The 23,127-nt window shown below is 40.8% G+C and overlaps 2 long non-coding RNA genes across 3 annotated transcripts in view; one reads left to right on the top strand and one right to left on the bottom strand.

The window, feature by feature from the left end:
• LOC117055053 overlaps positions 1 to 22,509 on the top strand; it is a 29,926-nt gene extending 7,417 nt beyond the window's left edge. Inside the window, exons 2-4 of one of the 2 annotated variants that reach the window (XR_004427572.1) lie at positions 10,309 to 10,559; positions 12,607 to 12,767; positions 21,622 to 22,509. This is a non-coding gene — a long non-coding RNA (uncharacterized LOC117055053). Of the gene's footprint in view, positions 1 to 10,308; positions 10,560 to 12,606; positions 15,035 to 21,621 lie in introns of those variants that run through there. The other variant, XR_004427570.1, reaches the window with a different exon arrangement.
• The window catches only part of LOC117055054, a 65,880-nt gene that overhangs the window by 5,382 nt on the left and 37,371 nt on the right, over positions 1 to 23,127 (bottom strand). The window lies entirely within an intron of this gene.

Here is a 23,127-nt window from a genome sequence, read left to right as displayed (position 1 = left end):
GTTGCTAAGCATGTTGCATTTTTTTCCAGTGACCAAGCATTTTGGTACAGAATTGACTTTTATGTAATAGTTTCTGTCATGTGCAATTACTGATTTCCTCAAAATATGAGTTTACATGATGTGATTAAACTTTTGCTTAGTAGCCTCTTAAAGTGCATAAAATGAATTCTACTGAAGCAAGAAATTTCAAGAGATCACTTCTACTTAATATTGCTATGTGTTGCTTTCTGTTCTGTATGAGGGACGGCACAACACACATTCCCACCCTAAGTATGTTTACATAGCACCCATCTAAACACAACGAGACATTTTTCAGGTAAATATACTTAGGACTGCTGCCATAACTGCATTAACAGCCACAATTCTATACATGTCTACTCAGAAGTAAGCCTTATTGAGTTCAATGGGGCTTACTCCTAGGTAAGGGAAGTGAACAGAAGGGAGTACGCCCCATGGAACTTAGAAGGATTTATTCCTAACATGTTTAGGATTTTAGTGCATTGTTCTCCATATCACTTTTACATTTTATAATGAAGTGTCATAAACCTTTACTTAGAATCTTAAATGCTTTAAGATAAATTAAAATGTTTCTATGAGATCTGACACGCTGAATTGCATGATCCAATATCTATTATGCCTTAGCTGTAAGAATACCTTTAATCCCAAACATGTAATTATTATTATTATTATTATTATTATTAATAATAATAATAATACCCCACCCATCTGGCTGAGTTTCTCCAGCCACTCTGTGCGGCTCCCAATCGAGTGTTAAAAACAATACAGCATTAAATATGAAAAACTTCCCTAAACAGGGAACGTTTCTTTAACCACATTAGTGAGTTTGAAAAGTGACTAACAAATCTCCATGATTGTTTTGTGAAATGTAGAGAAGAACCATTCCCACCCCTCACAGACACTTATTCCAGGGTGCTGCAAGAGTAAACTCCACTTTGAATTAAGCACCAGGTGCCTGAGATCAATTTCCAGTCTAGCACTCAGAACACAGAGGCAGCACTTGTTGGGTAAACTTTGGTCCACTAAAACTTTGTGCAGATGTTCCCAGCCCAACATTTTAATAATAAAGTTTTCATATAGCACTGTCCTGAAGTGTTTAGAGTTTCACAAACATTGATTTAGCTATCCTTCCAACAACTTATACATGTACCTTTTATTCCTATGTTAGATGTTGACAAATATGGATTGTCTTAATAAAGGTGTACCTAGGCTCCCTTGCGTCCTTGGCAAGCAGCTGTATCAGCACTCCCCATCCACTGTTCCCTTGAAAAGGAGATGTATTTCCTCCCCTGTCCCTTCACCTGGCTGCCCAGAACAGCGGAGGAGCAGCTCAGGGAGTGCGCTGATGGACGGGTGGGTTCCTAGCCGCTCCGAGCCAAAGTGGAGAGGTGTGATTTTTGTGCCCCCACAGGCCTGTACCCTTGGCAGGGGGCCAACCCAATCAATGTATGCCCTAGGTATGCCCTTGCTTGCGTGTGACCAGCCAGAAAGCTTATTGAAGAGATGAGATTTGAATCAGCGCCACCACAGCTCATTCTCTTAACCAGTTTAGCTCCCAGTTGTCTTGTGTTCCCTGAATCCCTAAGGTCAATGCAAGCTAATTCCACACCTTTGCACATATTTGCAAATATGTACTTTTATGTCATTGATATGAGTACATGGTCAATCTTCCAACTCCTATTTATCATATTGATTAAGCGAACACATGCTGTCTCAATAGCAGGGCTAGAATGCATTTGTCTCATTGAACGTTTCCAAGTATTCATAACTAAGTAGCCACTGCCATTTACATGTGTACACACCTCTAATGTCTGCGCAATGAGCTCTGATTACAATAAAATTTGAGATGCACTGATAGTTCAATGTCTTTACAAAGCTTCAATTGCACTTGAACTAGAGCACAATTTTAACAATTATCTGCACCAGATCTTCCTGCTCCTTTGGGCTCCTTGATTTTCTCTACCAATTCTAACTTTTCTGCCAACTTTGGTTCATGAAAAGTTGACCCTCGAGGCATAACCATTTGAAAAATTGTGTCGAAATGCTACAAGATGCAATGGATTTCACCCCCATATGATATCAGTTTCTTGAAGAGGCTCTTAATAAAAATTGCATTTTTGCTAAGTGATTGGTCACATGAATCATGTACTGGCCGTGTATTGTTCATGAATCAAATTGAGAGCCATTTAAAAATGACTAGGCATTAGGGAAACCTAATAGCTTTTTAACAGATTATTTAAATGACTGGAGTGATGATTTCCAATCATTTTTATCCAAACAGCAGAGCTGCAGAAAGCTGGGGTGGAATTCTCTTCAGAAAGAAACTTCCCCATTAAATTCCTTTGTTGCTGGATTTAAAGTTTTGCAGAGAAAAAAGAAGGAATTTCTCAGATATATATTCATATTTTGGCACCTGGAGCTTAGAAGTGTAATAGTTTGACCAAACCCAGATGAAAGAAATGGTGGCTTGAGGGATTCATTCCACTATGAATCATAGCCAATAAAGCAGAAAAGTACTTTCTGAACCAGGACTTCATGCAGATTGTCCAGTTCAGAGACAGGTTTTTAAGACATCTCTGGCCTAACAATCTGGTATGTTGCCATGCATTTTGAGAGTGGTTTGACAGCATTCCAGCAACATATGTAGCTTTAATGGGAATTCTTTCATGCTGATCAGTAACTCTTCTAACACTTTGATTTATGGTATGTCAGTACAGCAAATACAGATGTTTGCATTGCACAATGATGGTTACACTCGTGGACAATTCCTTGAATTTTTGCTCATATTAATTCCAATCCAGTTTTGTTAATGATTACCTGAGCTTTAATTACTCCCTTAATGTTCAGTGTGTTTTAGAATTTATATTGATAACTTGCAGCCCAGTCCTATGCATAATTATTGGAAATAGGTTTCCTAAATTCAGCAGGAATACTGCCATGAAAGTTTATATGGTAGTATGATTTGGATATATGTGTGCAAATCTGTTTCTTGTGCCTGGCAAATATGGCAGTGTGGCCATTGTACCATACACTCTATGGTATTTGCTAGGAAGAAAGGATTAAATTCAAGATTGCACTGGACTTAGTGTCATTATTGTAGCCAAATATCTGTGAGAATGCTGTATAGAAATGCTGTTGGTGAGTCTTGACACGTCTCCACTTGCATCTGCATTGTACTCTTAATTATTGTTGTGCAACACTGCTGGGTTTGGTTGGGAATTCTACTACAGAACAATTTGCAACAATAGCAGTATTAATCATTGTTTCTGGGCTAGTGCTGGTCCTGGAGTTGCATCTAGCAGCAGAATGCCAAAAAGCACAGCATGACATAGGACTGTAGCCCTATTTCAGACAATCTGGTAAGTGTGTGCTAGAGTCATAGATTCGTGGATTTGTAGAAGGCCTTAATTCAAATTCAAATGTCAGTTTTGCATTCCTGTCACCTTCATTATGAGGAACATGTCTGAAAGAGTTAACGGATCCCATTTACCACTCTTTGCATGGAAAACTCAAAGGAAAGCATCAGTTTTAGCTAAATAATTTCCAGCAGGTAGAACTAATCTCTAGAGCTAGATTTTCCTGATGTCAGTAGCACGTGTTGTGCTGCTGTTTTGGGGCACCTTTCAAGAGTCATTGATAACCGATTTCCTTTTTTGCATCACCAGCAACAATAGTTCTGTTAGGAAAACAACTGAGACATTTCAATTTGGCACACTGGAAGCATGTGATGTGCAATCTGTAGATGCTAAACCTAAAATTTGCCAATAACTTCCTTGCTCTCCTGGTCATCAGTGGCAGACCTTGGGGCCTCAAATTTCAGTAGTGCCCTGTGCAATGCCAAAATTTAGTGCCCCCCAACTCTCACGCTTCATTCTAAAGCACATTTGTGACACCCTCAAGACTCCATGCCCAGTGCAGCCGAACCGGTCATGCTCCCCTAAATCCGCCTCTGTGGTCATTTTGCCCCCTGCTTACAGGAATTGTTGGGGCACACAGAAGTAATACAAACTAGGTATGAGCAGCACTACAAGTGATGTCTAGCATCTCACCCCATTGCACCGTTTCAAACAAGCTACTGGTGTCAGTTCATGGTGCTTGCCCACCATGTCGAAAGACTGTAGAGCTGATGGCATCTATGCTTTGTATAGTAACTTGAATAAAAACGAGGGCTATTTGCATACACTGGCCACAGTCCAGTTAAATGGTCTTCTGTCCATTGGGAGCAAGCATACTTGAATCTGTATCTGATTGCAGCTGTTGCTATCTATGTCAGCCTATATAGGACCAATAGTTCTCACATCTACACATGTATATTTAATATATTTGTGGCTCTTATTGCACTTTTGAAATTGCAGCTGGGATCTGAGAAGAGCTGGTGTAACACATATAGGACTTTTCGTTCACATGATGGTCTTGGTATAATTAATCCTGAGGATTCTTACTGCTCATTGTAAAACAATGAAACAATCCCCCCAAACACAGTTTAAAGATTTCAAAACATATATTTTAAGGAGGTTACAAATCAGCACATTGTATTTTGCGGCAACGTCATAAAAATATGCTAACATGATAACATCTAATGAGGGAAATGTTGCATGCAGATGTCTGCTTGCCTATTATCCTATAAAATGATTGTATATTTTATTTTTATGAGAAATTTCGCTATAAACATTTAAGTAAAAACATTCATTTTGTTAAATGTATAAACACAATAAGAGTGTAGTATATTAAAACCCTCCTTTAAAACCTGGTTTTTAATGCTTGAATAGTGGTTTTAAAATAACTAGCAGTGAAGATTTTAGCTGTTCTCACTTCTCATAAGTGATATTCTGTGATCAGAATCGCATCTCCTTGCATGATGCAAAACAGCGTGGTTTAATTTGCCTTTCTTTCTTGGCACTTTGACCACCAGTTTTACTTTTATTGTGGTGTGCTGAGAGCCAACCCTCATATTCTCAAGTAAATACAAAGAGCAAAGGAAAGGAAAGAGGACATATAATTTTTGTTGTTGCTGTTGTCATTGAGATTTTCATGGTGTCTATGCACATTGGGCACCATTTCATTTTTATTGCACTGCACTGATAGGAGTGTCACATACCATTAAGTTAATACCAAGTAAGTGAAAAAGAAGTAGAAAAGCAAAACTGATTTCCCTCCCTTCTACTATTACGGTTGTTGGACATTTGTGCACTTAATGTATATAACCTTTATGGGGAGGAAGGCTCAGCACCTCATAAAGAGTCTATGTTGCTTTATTTTGGTTGTGTTTCTCCATAAGCAAGCACAAGTACTTGCTATCCATGGGATGAAATTTCGTGTTCAGACCCAGAAACCTCCCCTTAAAGAATTCACACATGACTCAAATACTTGGTTTGGTTTTTGGCAGAATTTAGGCCACAACTTTATTGATTACAGCACGTGAGTGGTTGCATATGCTCTGGTTCGACTAGCTCTCTGCCATGCAGGCAGGGCCTGCGCGTCCATTAAGGCGAACAATTGCCTAGGGCGCCAAAATGGAGGGGGCGCTGGCCAGGCTTGAGCGGGACAGGCTAGCAGCAGCTTCTTTGCTACAGCGGAGAAACTGCTGCTTGCCTCTCCACCACCCCCCGGCTCCCGCTAAAGCAGGCTTTGGCGGGGGGCGGGACGGGCAAGCAGCAGCTTCTCTGCTACAGCGGAGAAACTGCTGCTTGCCTCTCCACCACCCCCCCGGCTCCCGCTAAAGCAGGCTTTGGCGGGGGGCGGGGCGGGCAAGCAGCAGCTTCTCTGCTACAGCGGAGAAACTGCTGCTTGCCTCTCCACCACCCCCACCTCCCGCTAAAGCAGGCTTTGGCGGGGGGGGGGGGGCGGGGCACCAGAAGGTGGTCTCGCCTAGGGCGCAAGAAGCTCTAGCACCGGTCCTGCATGCAGGTAGCGCTGACCCAGGGTTCCAGCATAGGTCAGCCAAGGGTGAACACCTGGATAAGCAGAATGTCGGGAGCAGGCTATTTCCGCCACCCAAATGTCCCCCTGGACTCAGGCACGGGCACAACCCCCTCTCAGGGGTTGACCAAACCATTGGGTCCCTGGATTCCTTTAACGCAGGGGTGGCCAACTCCCAAGAGACTGTGATCTACTTTCAGAATTAAAATCTGGCAGTGATTTACCCCCGTTTTTGGGGTTCAGCTCAAAGTTGTTGTCTTTTTTTTGGGATGAGAAATGCCCCCTTTTTAGGGGTTTGGTTCTTTTTTAGTTGTTGAGCTTTTTTTAGGGAGAAGGAAAGGGGGGTGACCAGATTTGGTAACCTTTTTTGGGGGGAGCACTGCCCAAATACTTTTCTTATGGGGGACAACAGAAACTTTTAGAGATTTCTTGGGAGAGAGTTGCATAAAAGCACTCATAAAACTGTACGCCGCACAAACTCCTTTGTCATTTTTAAATATGAAAATGCAGATTCACGCAGATAAGTAGAACCAAAACATGAGTGTAACATTTCGCTGCATCTTCTCAAATTTGGAAATTTCTGTCTAGGCACAAACTTCCAAAATGATTCTTCTTCTGCACGGGCCCTCAGAAAAATGTCATTTTTCAGAGTTAATACCTCATTTTCAAGAGATGTTTTGCACAATGAGTAATTTGTACTACTAATGACTGCACTCTTTGGGGCACTCATTTTTTTACAATAGGGACTAGACCTTCTGAAATAATTGATTTAAAAACTAACTCAGCAAGACAGAAGACTGTCTGCTTTGTAAAGTGTGACAACCTTTGAGGTACAAAACACCCAGACAAGGAAAACCAGCTCAGTTAACTAGTTTACACAGATCTGAGGAGCCAGTTGATGCGTGCTAGGCCTTCGATTTCACATATGGCGCCCAAACAACTGTACTCACACCACACTACCTCCAAAGTAAGCCAAAAAGCTAAAAGCAAATGCAGTAGCAAACCTCAGAACTGAACTTAAAATAAAAGCTGTATTCCCCTGCAATGGCACAACCAAAGCTGCACACAAACTCAATTACCCTATTTGATAACTTAAAATGCACAATGATCATTTTTTTAAAATTTTTTATTCCTTTTAATTAATTTTCTAAGCAGTAGCACTGGAAACATCCCACCTGGAAGGCACAGGAAAATAGCAACCCAACCAGTGCCCACCCTCTGGCCCCACGTGGCTTTAGTTTTAAAATGCACCAACAATCAATGAAGGCCCCAATAGTGCTGGTATCCAATTCCTGAATTCTTTGATTACTGAAGACCACGTTATGTAAACAGCAAACAAAAACAGCTTCAAAAAACAGCTTTTTAGCCAACAGAAAAACTTTTCCCCACACAAACACAGAAAGCTCCAAATGGCTAAAAAAAAACTCAGTTTCCCAGGATCCTCAGCCCTTGCAAAGGAACTACTCACCATGCAAGGGAACTCAGTTTCCCAAGCTCCCTTGCAACAATGAATCCCAGCAAATGCTGAAACTTGGACAGGCGCCTGTTCCTCTCTTGCCAGCACAATGCAGTGTGGATACAAAAAGCAGGCAGATGAGGAAGGATGAGACCCCAGGCAAGGTCTAAGACCTTCCTAGTCACAATGCAGGAGACCTACAGAGCTCCACACTGGAATCCGGCAAGGGAAGGAAGAGGGAGTGTCCCAGGTGTGGGCTGCTTAAATGGGCAAGGGGCGGATACAGGGAAGCCCATGGTCAGTCCTTGGATTTGCCCCCTGGCACTGCCCAAGTCTCAGCCTGCATCCCCATTTGACCAAGCAGGGTGCAGGCTAGGATCTGGTCTCTGATAGGCACGCCAGCTCTTTGTCAGCATGAGGGAGGGGGAAACAGCCCGCGCAACACACACACACACACACACACACACACACACTGGCCAGCTGTGTGTCGGCAAGAGGGAAGGAGCTCTCCCTGCAATTGCCCATTGTTATTGAGATATTGGGAGGGGGGGAAAGACAAGAGTTGTTGAGCGTTTATAAGGGGGAGAGCTTTTTTCCCCCTTCAGGCTGCCGATCACTAAGGAACTCACAATTTACCCATGATCAACCAGAAACTTCCTGGCAATCGACAGGTAGATCGCGATCGACCTGTTGGCCACTCCTGCTTTAATGGAATACCCTTCACATAGGGATGGTGAGACCGTTCTCCCATCCCTATCACCTGAACCAGAGCCTATCTGCAACCTTACAAGTTGTGACGGTTTGCTACGTGGCAGGCAAAACCCAAATGGCAACAGCCAGTCAGCCAAGTGGGGGAAATTCCTGCCATGCCCCTGTCCCAATGACAGACGACACATGGCGGCATAGCAAGGTCAAGTGCAACAGCCCTAAAAGTAGGGAGAGGTGGGCGGGTGTTCCGATGCACGCACCGAAAGAGGAAGCTCTGGGACACGTGCATGGGCATATATACCTGTAGGTCCCTTAATACACTTAGACTGTACCCCTTTGGCCAGATTGAACCCAGCATCGAGGGACCTTCCAATCGGGTGTTGTGGCTAACCAGTCAAACTCACCCACAACACAGGGTGTCAGTTTCCAGGTCTCACCGCAGTACGTGCCCTCTTTAAGGGAGGACCTGATTTACTGGAGAGTTTATGAACAATTTGTAGATCTGAGGCGTATTGTTTCCAGCTCTGTTCAGACAAAAATATCCCAGTCTATTTGAAATAGTATAGTTAGTCTGCACATCTGTCATAGGGGCCAGTTCTGATGACTGTTTTCATACCTGGGGAAAGTGAGAGCTTCCCAACCTCTTTCTAGATATACTGTATGTATAGTCAGATGGACAAAGATTTGCTTTACAGTAATAATTGGTCATAGTCAGTGCTTTTATTCTTAAAAAATGTTTAGGGGTACTCTCATTTTCCTACTCATATTGAAATACTGCCCCTCTCAATGAGGCCAAACTTAGATTCACAAAATGTTTAGGGATATGCGTAGCCCTGCATTCCCCCAGAAAAAAAGCACTGGCCATAGTGTATATTAGAAGTCCAGTTTCTCTTGAAGCGTCCTCCTTCTTTAACATGTTTACATTATTCACACATCCATAGCCCAGTTCAAACATTGTTTAGTGGGGCAGAACTGAATTGTGCTTATAGGGGTTGCCCCTTAGTGCATTTATCATCACTTTTGAACAGAGCCAACATGCATACAACTTGTACACAGACAGACATGTACACAACTCAAGTTGTGCTGAGTATGCATGGGGAGGAGAGCACGTGCAATTCTGCTCTCCTTGTCCCTGTTGGGTCAACAGGGATATGTTGTCTAAGCAGGGATCATGCTTCCGTGACTTCATCAGAAGCCTTTGTTGCTAGCTTTGAATACTCAGAACACCGAACATCCCCTGAACGGACAGTGTGGAATATCCATGCTGTCCAAAACATGCAGATGTGGCCTACATAATCTCCTGATTTTTTCTCCAGGTTAATATCCGAAAATGTTCACCAGCATTTTCAGAGGGAGAAACCTAAGTGTATGGCACACATACAAAAATGGAAACCATGCAATATATTACAGCTTTTGGGGCGAGGTCAGAACTGGTGGTTAAACAGCCTCCTACAATATTCTGTCAGGATCTTGCTGTCAGGGTGGAAGTGAGGATGGAGAAGTAATCGTGTGCTTTTCCATCCTTTTCTCATTATTATTCCTCCTCCCCCACTGGAAAAAAGGAGAGAAATTATGCCAGCACCAAGGCTGGCACCATTTAATTCCTGGTATCATTCAATTACCCATGTAGTTTGTTTAGTTCTTATACGGAATGGGGGCAGAAAAATGACTTGAGCTGGCCATGTGTGCATGCCTGTTGAACCCATTGCAAAACAGATAGATATATGTACACAATCATGCTGTTTTAATCCACTGATTCTTATATAAATATTGAACATTTGGTAGATTCTTATATAAATATGACACAATGTATCTCAGTATAGGAAGTGTTGCAAATTAGATCATAAACAAATTTAATTTAGCTGGCATTTACATATTTATACAGGCTGTGTGTTTGAGGCTTAGAAAAACTGACTTTTTCTAGTTGGAACCATAAGCTACTTGTGTACAAGAACAAAAATCAGATTTCAAAATGTTAGGTAATTTTTTTTTAAATGAAGTGGTTATATCCACTCCTAAGGACAAAATCATTAACTGCTATGCCCGGGCTTTTCCATGTAATGAGCATCTCTTTGAAACAACAACCCCCCCAAAAATCCCTAACCCAAGACCACACGATGGCTGCTATGTTTTGAACCATCAGTCATTCTCTTGAATTTAGAATTGATGTCACCTGCTTGTTTATTCTCTTTCCTTATTCACCTTAGGGAGAGGAGGGAGAAGATGAGAGAGTGCTAGCTAGAATGGGCAGAAGAAGATTTCTTCTGGAAAGGAATTATGGATTTGGAATACTGTGATAAAAATTAAATAACCGCAAAAGAAGATTCTCATTTATTCAACATAAAACAGAGAAGAGCCCTTCTAGATCAAAACCAAAGGACCATCTAGTTCAGCAGTGTCCTGCTCATCATGGTGGCCAACCAGAAACTGCTTGGAAACCCACAAGCAGGATATGAAGGTACCACTCTCCTTTTTTTTTGGTTTGAATCTTAGTAGTGGTTATTCTGAGACATATTGCCTCCGAACATAGAAGTTCCATTTAGCTGTCATAGCTAAGAGCTTAGCACCAGGGATAACAGCAGTTATCACTTCTAGATCATTTTCTGAGAAAATGCCTTTTAAATAACAAAGTAGGAGCACCTTAGGTTCCAAAGCTATATGGCATCCTAACATATCTTTTCTGGTAGCTAGTATGGCTTTCCAACTTTTCCTTTCCAATACTAATTTGTATTTTTAGATTTCCATTTATGGTTAACAAAACATTGATGTGATGAAAGACTGTTATTAATACACATTTTAGCAAATCGGCTTTGGCTTTTAAAGAACAGCATTCTTTTTTCTTTTTTTTAAAAAACCCCCACAACTTCTAATAAGTTTTAGGGAAATAGACACAACAACAGAAGTTGAAGACAGCATGCCATCCTGGCATTCTAACCTCCCTTTGGGTTTCCTCTTTTGTGGCTTTAAGTGAGACCGATACTTGTCTAGAAACTTCCTGTGTTTCAGACTGCTTTCATTAATAATGTCATGAATCCCCTTGCGAAATTCAGAGAAAAAGCTTGCAACTGAACATGGTCTTGAACTAAACCAAGTATTTTCCTTTACATTAGTCAGAACAGAAAATATGATTCATATCGGATTCCTTTTACTTTAGGTGGGTAGCTTTAATCCTGCATTAATTCATATGGTTATAACCACATTTTCCTGCTCCCGAATTTACTAATAAGATACAAAGTTTGAACACTACACATTTTGTTAGTAGGGTTTTTTAAACTTATTGTAATAATACAGTACCTGTGATCTACAAGCATTCCATAAATTTGCAGCTAAAGTTGATGTTGCTTATTTTTTTCCATCGAAACAAACCCTTCTACTACCAAATAATGACTTTTGGGGGGGGGAATAACCAGATGTCTTCACTATGTGCCAACTGGGGATGAGAGAGAGAGAGAGAGAGAGAGAGAGAGAGAGAGAGAGACCACATCTGTATCTTGCAGTTAAGAGTGAGTGTTCAAGAGATAATCAGATTCAACAGCCCTGGCCATACTTTTTAAAGGAGGTAGTTTCAGAGACCTCAAAGTTCAAGGCTGGGCAAATCATATTTGGGCAAGTTATATTTTTAACATACTGTATTCGGGTCAGGTCCTGGGTTTTATACTCCTCATGTGGCAGGAAGTGATGGTGGCTGATCTTAAAAAGAAAATTATGGGAGCAAAAGCTGTTTTTGAAAGCTGCCACGCTGCTGACAATTACGGTGGACATTTACTTCAATCTTGTTAAACATATTAATTGAGCTTCCACAGGAAGCTGTGCTCTAAAGTGGCTTACTGTTTCTTTTAAAAGAAATATTTCACCAAAGACTTAACTCCATGTAGACTATCGTTACCATTCAATTTATAATTTCATTTATTTTAAACATGCAGAGACTGCCCTTCACAGAGCTTAAGGAAGCTTGAAGCAGCATCTGCAGAGATACGTTTATTGTGAAACTGTAAAAGTCCTGAGCACTGCTCATTGAGCTCAGACAAACAGTTGAAAATACAGTCTGCCTTTGCAAACTTCAGTGTATGACATGGAGAGCTGGCAGACTGCCTGGTTTCTACTTAAAGGATTGTCATTCAGGGAAAAATAAATTTCTCTAACTAGACAAAAGTCAATGTTTTCATGTTTTACTGCAATCAGACTGATACGGCTGATAATTTAGTCTCAACACTTATAATATCTGTGGCTAATCAGTTACCTCAATCAATCATAACTACAGGATTCCTCTATTTTTTGAGTCTGTATAAATATGACTAAGATGTTTAACATTTCAGATCCCCCTCCCACTAATATTTTATGACATTTTATTGAGCAACAGAGAGCTTTTGCATGTATTAGCAGATCCATTTGGAAACTGCCTTTTTTAAATACAAAATTACAACAAGCCTGAATGTAATCAGAAGTGCAAACCTTTCTTTTAACATTCCATTCCATTCTATTTTAATTTTATGTATATCTTCTAGTCTGTTCGCCTGTCAAGGAGATGTGGAAATGTGCTGGCATTCCAGCTGAAGACATCATTATGAGTGAGAAAATGCTCAAGGCCTTTTTTCAAAGTGGGTGCTGAAAGAGGCGCTTTCCTTCTTTGACTCCAGGGGATGCTTATAGCTACCCCGGCAGACAGGTATTGTGGGGTCAGAGGTTAGCAATGGTGTGTGTGTGTGTATGCATGCTTGTGTGCACCCTCAGGATTTTATTGGAAGACAGGTAAGCAAATTTAATAAATATATTAATAAGGATGCGCCTCACAGAAGGAAGACATTGACAACAAAGGAAAAGCAACCTGCAAAGAGTGAATGAATTCTGGGCAGCCCAGCGCTTGGCAGAAGTGATTTTAATATCTGACAGGTTGAGTTCCCTAATCTTTGCTATTGATATTGACGGGAAGCTTCATATGGTTTTAGAGATTTGTATCTATTAAGACATGCTGCGGTGTTCCTACAACATGGGAACAAGTTTGCTGGAGATCACTGTTCTTCTTTCTCTGTGATAAAAATTGATATGAACTGTTTTAAACTGCTAGCAGATAATTACTCTGAACACTCAATAAGGAAAGCTATATCTTTAGAGCCTTCCTTTATCTTAAAAAAAAAAAAATCCACTCCCCCCCTCTTTTGTTTCTTTGATTACTTGGAGCCTTGTAATCAAACTAAGCTTAGTTTCAGGACCCTTGGGGCAGTATCTCTTAGTTCCCTGTCAAGCTGTGTTGCAAAACAATCAATCTTGCTCTTGCACTCTCTTGGCGGAAGTGCCAGGACACGAAGAGTGCAATGCTTTGCTCTTGCCGTGAAGCCTCAATGACAAAAGTTTTTATAAGAAGCTGACTGTATTTAGGGTTATGAATATGCAATGACTCTCATTAGTATTGAAGCACAGGAGCAGGGGCTGACATCCCCCCGCCACTTTGAGCTGCTGCAGAATTGTCTAATGAATTGTCTTGCTCTTTCACTTGCACAGGGTTTTTCTGTTGTGGCTCCCAGTTCCAAGGGGAGTTGCCCAGTTTGAGAATACTATTGACTGCAGAAATTAATTGCCAAGAACTGCTCTTGATTTTGCTAAACAATCTTGAGACAGTGTTCAAATTGTCAAAACAGAAAGCCATTCAACTCTACATGGGATAAAATCAACATGAGGGAGGGGACCTATGTGCCAATTAATGTGGACACACACTTTGTCCATATGCACATATGTATAGTACCAAGTGTTGCATGTGCACCTATGACGACACATGCATGAACATGCCAGGATGCAAGACTGAAACTGGGTCAAACACCAAGTCATAGATATCTGACATTCTATTGGTTTGGCACTTTGTCTTCTCGGTAGAACAAAGAGGGATGACTGAAGGATCTCAGAATGAAAGCTATTCACATAGCACAAAGCTATTTTGTAAACCTTTTAGGACTCTTTCTCACACTCTCTTGCTTTCCATCAGAGCCCCCACCAACCATTTTGTGGTTCATGCATACACTGTCTACCATTAACATGATGCTGATAATAATGTTTCCAGTAACAGATTAAGATATCCATCTGTAGGCGTAGTATATGAGAAGCTGATAAACATGCTTGCCTACGTGCCTTTGCCAGATAAATTAAATTCTGTCCGTGTTATACTTCACTCTTTAAAAACAACAACAACACCATAAAGGGAATTTGGTGCTCCATTGCAAATTGCAAAAGACAGGAATGGACGGAATCTGATAAACTCTTTCAAAGAGGCATAAGTTGGCTGAAAAGAGGTACAGTACATATAGATGGCTTCATACAGTTAGTTCATTTAATTTATATTAAAAGCAGCTGCACTGAAAGGAGAAAAAAAGTTAATGTTTGATCAATTTTGGGGGACGTTGGCCACCTCCACCTGTGTCCAGATTCATGTTTCTATCTTCTGTGGAATCTCTCTCTATAAGAGTACAGTGTAAGAATAAATGCAGTTCTGACAAAAGTGGCGCAAGTATCATACATCAAACACTTGTTACCTCTCTTGGCCTTAGTGATTGCACATGACTAAGAACAAGTCAGTGATAAAATCTGAAGAAAGATGAAACCAATCTGGGCCTTTTTAAAGACCATCAATCACTCTGTGCAACCATGATATTATTAGCTCAAGTAAGCCTTGTTCTCCCATTTAATGGACATCATAAACCCCCATCCTCTTCCTATCCTGAGACCAATGCTACCATGGGAAATCATTTTTATGGGCAATATCTTAGTAGGGAACCAATCAGATCTAATCACATAACAAGCTACTGAATTATTCAACATTCTCCCTAAATTTGCATTCTAGCCCTTCTTTACTGTCAGCCCATACTTCTAAAAATATGTGGATTTTGTTTTTTAAAAAACAGCCCGCAATATTATATTAAGAAGTCAATGCTATGTGAGGATTTTTTTTAAAAAAAATAATAATCTGTGCATCTTCTGGTTATCATTGGTTTCTACTGATTTCTACCACATGTGAATTGCCATGTAAGAATATTTCGTTCTTTTTTTTTTGCCCTTCAAAATTACATCGCCACTAAATCCTAACCACTCCCAGCTGTAAAAACAGCAGGCCCAAGGACAGAAAAAGTGAAACAATGGTTTTGGACAACATAAAATGTTTGACTGTACTAAGCAAATAATAACTGGTACATCTCATTGATGTTGTTACGAACTCTGGAATTGTATTACCGTATATGAAAATATTTCAGTTTTAATTGCAAATCTGGATAGAGATGATTTGGGGTCTGTAATTAGCACATAAATTCCAGAGTTTGTGACTGCTGTGAAAACATGCAGTATTTATGGAACGATTATTTAAATATAATTCAGTGTTTCTTGCTTTCAGCGAATACTGCAAAATCTGATTTAATAAAGAGAAAATGGTTAGTTCATGGATTTCTAATATTACACCATCAGCTCATTCCACCTACTACAGATTTCAATCTGTGTTGTTTTGAACTTTGTTTCCATTGCAAAGTTTCTGCACTGGCATAAAAAGTAGAAATGCATTTCTGTTAAAAGATTAAGAGTATGGCAGTGCTGCAAATGTTGTACATGTGCAAAGCCATAACAGGAGTTCAAGGGATGGGTATCTGACATGCACCCGCCAATCCCATACTTAACTTTTTAAAAGAGAACCTCTGTTAATCCAGTCAGATAATTGGCTCTCACCCTTCAGTGGCAACTGGTTTTTCAGGGCTACCTGAAATTGCCAGGTACTCTCTGGGATCAGAGTCTGGATGAAACTAGCATAGTCAACATGTTGAGATAAAGTAGGTCATCCCATCCTGAATGTGATGAGTGGCATATCCCTTATACCCTCTCCCACACTTCATTACATATTTGTACTTGTGTGTAAAGTTTTGCACACTTTGCACACCTGTCATTATTTTCAAGAAATTAGTTATGAACTGACACTAGAAATAGAGCATGTACTTCATGGAACAATGCTTTGATTGTATATTGGAATATATATATATATATATATATATATATATATATATATATATATATACGCGCCAACATGTACATTCAGGACTGAATTAAATCATATAGCTGCTCTTTTCAGAACCATCGGTTGGATCCAGACCAAGGCTGCGACCCTATAACCGCTTGCCTGGGAGTAAGCCCCAGAGAACTCAATGAAATTTATCGTACTTAGTTCCCATTTTAATTAATAGGATGTTTAGCTTTAATCCAATTTCAATGGGAGCAATGTGCAATTAAGTTATTCCTCATCCAACTCCATATTTTTGGACAGCATGCCACCATTCTCCCATAGGCCACCTTCTCTTTTAGCATATTGGAAGAGGTACATGTATGGGTATGCTGTCTCTTCTTCGCATATGTATAAAGAAGTTGGCGATTTTGCTGCTTCAGCTGAGCAGCTGATTGATACTTCCCCACACAGCATGAAACATGCCAGCCATTTTTATTGCACAGGAAAATGTACACAATTGTAAACCTATCAATAAAGTGTAAACTACAAAGAATTTCAAAAGTTTGAAACCACCAGATATATGCAAGGGTATGTATGATCACCATATTTTGGGAGTTCCAAAATTACAATATTTTTTCATCTATAAGACCCCCCCATGTATAAGACGCCCCCTATTTTTGGGGACTCAGTTTTAAGAAAATGGGGGGAGATGGCCCAGAGTATAAGACGCCCCCCAATTTTTGACATTATTTTTAAGGAAAAAAACCTAGTCTTATACACGGGAAAATACGGTATATGGAATCAACATCAATGAGGCCTATTATATAGCATACCAGTGATATCATAGATGGTTTCATTCCATTTCTTAGCTGAGCATGGAGGACCACTGGATGTGTGAACAGGCTTACAGAAAGTGAGCATGTCATGGGGAAGAGAGAACAATCCCCTGAAATGCAACTTTTCTACATGCAGTCTCCCCCCCCCCGCCAAGAGTGGAACATTCAAACATGCAATACCCATACTCCACCCACCCATGCTTGTATACTTGCTACCTGAAGTGAGAGTCCAAGAAAAGTTTTAGCATTTGAATGTGTTGATTGAATCAACTGTCCCTCACACTGGCTCCCAGAAGCGTTTGCTGCAGGCCTGCATCCCTCATTACACATTGGGAAACCTATGTTTGCTTTTGTATGTACATTTGACAATGAAGTACAACTAAACTGAGCTGCCTGTTTCATGTAGCTGGACAATGTGTGTGGCCAGAAACAAACACCATATGCCCATGCTTCACTTTTATGGGCACACATGAAATCTTTTATATAAACCTGTTAAAAAAAGAAAAGAAAATTCATATATGAAGCAATTCTCAGAGGAAAATTGCAGTATCACTGGGTTACTGGGTTATCCCCCAAATGCTTTGTCCACACTGACTATCATTCCTTTTCTGGAGATTAAAGCCTAGTTCTGAACTAGATTAGATCACGGTTGTTAGTGCCATTGGAAGCCTTATCCTCCACGAATTTGTCAAAATTTCCTGTGAAAGTGAACTCAGCTAGTGACCATCATGGCACCTTGTGGTAGCTGATTCCATAGATTAACAATGCTAACACATAGCAAAATGTATGGAGTGATTATTGGTTTTTGAGACAAGACCACAAGGGGGTTGTCTGCCAGAGGGTCCCAGGGTATGATCTGAAGGCTACCCCCTTTCTGAAGCTAAGCACATACGTTCAGGTCAGTGCCGAAATGGGACAATATCTGGGGCCACATTCATACTGGGTTCCATGATAGAAGAAAGGTGGGATATAAATGTAAGACATTAAAAAAATGCAAGAGCTCAGCACTTTGAGAAACAGATGGCTACATCTTAGGAAATGACACCCTTTCTTTTTGTCCCTCTGATGTTCAGTGCAAGGGCATACCATCCAGCCCTGCTGTCAATTTCGAATTTAGACGTGAATTGTGATATCGATGTCATGGTGCACATGCTTTGAGAAAGTAGTTATGAAGAATAATAGAGAGATTCAGTGGGAAGCCACTGAAAGCTGTAATTTAAGGTTCCAGAAGCCTCAGTGTTACGATTACCATTAAAATTTACAGTGACAGAAGCCCAATTACATATGGTTATTTTCTTTTCTTAAATCAAACCATATTTCTGCCGTACATGAAAGATTCATTTCCTCCTACCAATCACTGTCACGGGAACCTATCTTTGTAGCTTCTGGTGTCAGAAGAGATGGGTTAGCCTTATCCCTCTGACAATGAAAGGATCAATGGGGGTAGCAAAGCTGGGAGCCTCTTTGGAGCCAGCAGAGGAGTCTGATTTGCATGATAATCAGCAGTGGATCCGCTCAGTGCAAGCCTCCACACTTAGCAAAGTGCAGCTCAAACTTTAATAGCAGCAGTGAAACCGAAGGGAAGTGGGAGCTTTGACGCGAACTCCAGAAAAGCTGGCAGGTAAACCTGAAAAGTCAGTGAAGCAGCTCCAGCAGCAGCTCTAATGACCAGGCAGGATAAAAGAGGCAGGAGATACTCTTTGAAAAGGCTGCCAGCTCAGGCCCATTTGTTTGTTCAATTGAATTGGGTTAGCTTAACCAACTGACTGACCAACACATTTATTATAATTAATATTGTTGGTTAGTATATCATTTCCATCTATCTTTTGAGGGATATCTATTTACACAGAATTGCACCTTCTGCTGCCCGGGGCTGATGCTGTTCTACACATGCAATATTCCTTGGTGAGTCAATTTGTGGATTCAGTGACATGTGGGTCTCATTTATTCTGTATGTATCCTCCTCTTTCTCCAAGAAGCCTGAGAGTCTCAGTGGCCCTTCCCCCACCCATTTCCTCTTCACAACAAACCTATAAAGTAGATCAGGTGGAGATATCTAGAATGGCTTATGGCCAGCCAATGAGCATCGTGGATGAAGAATAATTTTAAACTATTCTTACACTTTGGGTTGCATTCAGCTCTGTCACTGTGTAAGTGGAATGACCCCTGCTTATACAACTGAGCCTTCTCTTCCCCTTCTTCTGCCACACCCCTCTGCTTTGGGTTTCCCCACAGTGCCCCAGAACAGATTTCAATGCAGCATGGGGGATTCCCAGGGGAGGGAGAGGATGTTCCTCTGGCTACTTAGGGGTGTGGCATGTAGAGGAAAGGCATTGTGATGAATCATAGAAAGAGGCACATTAATATAGAAGCTTATTATAGAAGGGATGGTTGAGCTTTTCCAAACAAATGATTCTCCGCATCTGGCTACTGTAGTGCAATCTAGATGAGTCTTTCCTTGAAGGATTTAGGACCACAGGGGTGGAACAGTTGTGCCCCAAACCTCCTAATGTTTAGGATACAGCTGCTCCCCTCCTGTGGTCAGTTTCCAGTTCAGCCACCATTTTCACACTTCTTTCCATTTCATTCCTATTTCTCTACTGCTACAGTCTTGGATATGATTCAAGAGTCTGGTTTGGAGTCTAAGCACCTTTTCTAATCTGCTACATCATAGTCAAGAAAATGTTTATTGATCCAAACACGACTGAGGTCCCTGCACCCCGAAATCTCACTTGAGGGGCTGTCACACAGAAAAGAGCAAAGACTTGTTCTCTGCTTCCCCCAAGAGCAGGAATGCAATTCTAGATGTTGTTGGACTACAGCTCCCATTGTCCCTGACCATTGCCATGATGGCTGCGGCTGATGGGAGTTGTAGTACAAAACATCTGGAGGGCAACAGGCTCATTATGGTTTATGTAGAATATATCAAAGAAGATTAAGTAAGCATAAAGCTTATCAACAGGCCAATTACGATCCAAATGTAGCTCTATAGCTAATGCTAGGAAGTACGTAACTAGCAACTCTCCTGCAACCATTACACCTAGACTCAAGAGTCCAGAACCCCCTCACAGTTCATCTGGCAGTTTTTCCCTTATGAAGGCTCCTAGGTGGAAGAGTGTGGGATATGGCAGGTGGAAGCAGCTGTCCCTTGATGGCAAACAATCTTCCCTCCCTTGTTTTAAGTGGTATGAGTATCACTTGTTGAAAAGCTAAAGGACAGAGGCAGAGTTGATTATATCTTTAGCTTGCCACCAAGAACAACTGCAGTCAAAGCCAATGAACTACCATTAGATCTGGTAGTCTAGCTGTTGCTGGGCTCCATCTTCTATCAGCCATAGCCAGCATAACCAGCTGTCAGGCATGATGGAAACTGTAGTCCAACAACAACTGAAGGACCATAGGTTTTCCACCCTTCATATATAGATATATATATATTTGATTTTATTTTTTCATATAAATATATCATCAAAGTCCCCAGAGCAAGATGAATGCTGCATGAACTCGGAAGGCACACACAAGTAGCAGAACGATGCTCTGTCATTGCCCTTTGATTTTTCCATAAAGTGAATGGAATTCTAATTAAGTGCATGGTGGAGTTCATGCACCCTCATGTTGACTGTTCAAATTCTGTGCAAAGCTATAATGTGCATACGAGCCATAGGTGAAGATAAAACAGGAATATTTACAGAGGTCAATTTCTGAAGTCACTTTGTGACTTATGTAAAATCTATTTTTTTTTAACTTCAGTGTGGAAAGCTCATATCTTTACAGACAGCAGTATTACAAACAATAAAACAGTCCTAACAACCAAACAGCACCTGTAAATAAACGACATTTACACAGTTCTTTTGAACTCAAGCTTAGATGCTATCAATCTTATAAAGCACAGTGCCGTTAATTCAATGTTTAACTAACCTTACTTTCATCTTCTCATAGTCTTTCCTTGTGCTATTTTATTCATTGTGTAGTAAATAATAAAGACTACTGAGCAATGACTACAACCCATCTTCCCCATAATGACATGTTTATGGGGTTTGTCAAAACTCATAATTTGAGTCGCCTGGATGGAATGACTTGAGGAGGAGGTAGGGTGCAGGCACTCATGTCACAGGAAATAAATGCCTGATGGTTGCTTTCCAACAGAAGAACTGTGAGCCTTGTGGAAACTTTCATGGAGGCTGTTTCTCTGGAGGCAGGAAGAACACCCTCAAGTGAAAAACAGAAACATTTGCAGTGGTCAGATCACACCTCCTTCTATGCTAAAGGCATCAAAGTTCCATAATAACTAGGAAATGTTTTTTTGAGAGCCAAAAGTATTTGGGACAAGGTTTTTGGATTCATTCTGGCAGTAGACTTGAAAGAACTCCACACCAGCTGTTTCCTGTTGTTTCGAAGCACAGGGTCTGATACTGGCCTTTACTGATCCACATAGCTGATAGGGTTGGACTATGTAGTCCATGTGGCTGGTTTCCCACATAATCTGCATGAAAGTTTCAAAAGAAAGAGGTATCTTCCTTTCCCTGGGATGTCTTCCATCATCTCAGTTGTATGCTACTCTGCTGTCCAAAAGGCAGAGTGAAAGGTACTTTGGACAGGCTGCCAAATTATTATGGTTATATATTACATTTTAATCTCACTGTTCCTCCAAAAAGCTCAAGGTGAGATCTTTATTGATACAACAACCTTTTCCATAATAAACTGTTGTTGCTGTTTCGCAGGTGAGATTCAGATGCAGACCAGGTCGAGCAGTTAAAGTGGATTTGGCACTCTTGAGCTTCCATAATTGGCTTCCAATTTTGGAGGGACTTTTTGTGGTAAGGAAAGTGATGGGAAATTTATTGGAAACATACAATAGAAATGGCTTGATGTGAAACCATATAACATGCGCCACATCCCCCCTGGTCAAATACAAATGAATGCTCAGTAAACAGTTGATCAATATGAGTTCTCACTAAACAGGTCATCTGGAAGCAACCCAAGTGCCAGGCAAGCATGCTGAGGAAGAGAAATCTGGAGAAGGATCTCTGAATTTTATCTTAATCTATGGACAGGTTTCTGCTGGAGATGGTGGTCCTCAGCTAGCACTTTTGAAAAAAGCTAGGTGCTAGTAAAAAGTTTTAAAGACCTTGTCATGATATGTTCACAGTAGTCAGATCCAGTAAACAATCTGAACAATCTGGCCATGGCATCCAGTATCAGTTGTAGCTTCCAGATGCTGTTCAAGGCTGACCCTGCAGCCAACTCATGAGTGGAAATGGCAGGTAAGGGGTTCACAAGATCCCAGCACATTGCCTCATTCAGGATTTAATGACAGGGTTCTGCACCATTTAAAGTTTCTGAGTGGTTTTCAATGCCAGCCCCTCATAGAGAGTGTTGTTAGAGGCAGAGGAATTAAAAGTACCAGGCATGTTTTTCATTCCCCCTGTATCAATGACACATCTGAAGCCACAGTAACTGTAATCCTATTAAATTAAACATATGTATTACATGTACAATTGAAAATTATTATGTTTGATTTTATTAAATGTTCAGCACTGGATTTAAGCCCCCTTCCCATAAATTAATGGGAGTTGGGGCTGTCAACTTAATAAATTATTTTAATCAATTAACTGTCTGGCTTTTAAGTGATTGTTCCAAACTCTCAGAGAAGGTGCTCTTGTGAGGTTCCTGAAGGAAGACCAAATATAATTTCAAATGATCTGCTAGCTTTGGATGACAACCAGAAGCAAAAATGATCTTTAAGACCTTCAAATTTGGCAAAGGGAGGCAGCTTATTTCAGCAGTTGCATGTGAACTCAGGCACACGTCCTACTGAATGCAGCAGGGTTTACTACCAGGTAAGTAGTAATGAAGCTGAATGTTGGAAAATTCAGGAAAATAAAGGAAAGGGCTTCTTAATGCAGTTCATAGTTAAACAATGGAACCCACTCCCACAAGAGATACAGTGACAGCCATCAACTTGGATGATTTCAAAAGAGGATTAGATAGATTGATGGAGGATGAGGCTATCAATGGCTACTAGACATGATGACCATTATCTGCCTTCATGGTTGGAGGCAGCAATGCATCTGAATACCTGTTGCTGGACACTGCAGTATGGTGGAGTAGTCTTGTGCTCAGGTCCTGCTAACAGGTTTCCCACAGGCATCTGGTTGGCCAATGCGAGAACACAATGCTGGTCTATGTAAGCCATTAGCCTGATTCAGAAGCTCTTATGTTCTTAA

This window comes from Lacerta agilis, chromosome 11 (genome assembly GCF_009819535.1).
Source record: "Lacerta agilis isolate rLacAgi1 chromosome 11, rLacAgi1.pri, whole genome shotgun sequence".
In the NCBI taxonomy this organism is placed as follows: Eukaryota; Metazoa; Chordata; class Lepidosauria; order Squamata; family Lacertidae; genus Lacerta; species Lacerta agilis.
Note: the sequence above shows the minus strand (reverse complement) of the source record. Positions and strands in the feature narration are given on the sequence as shown.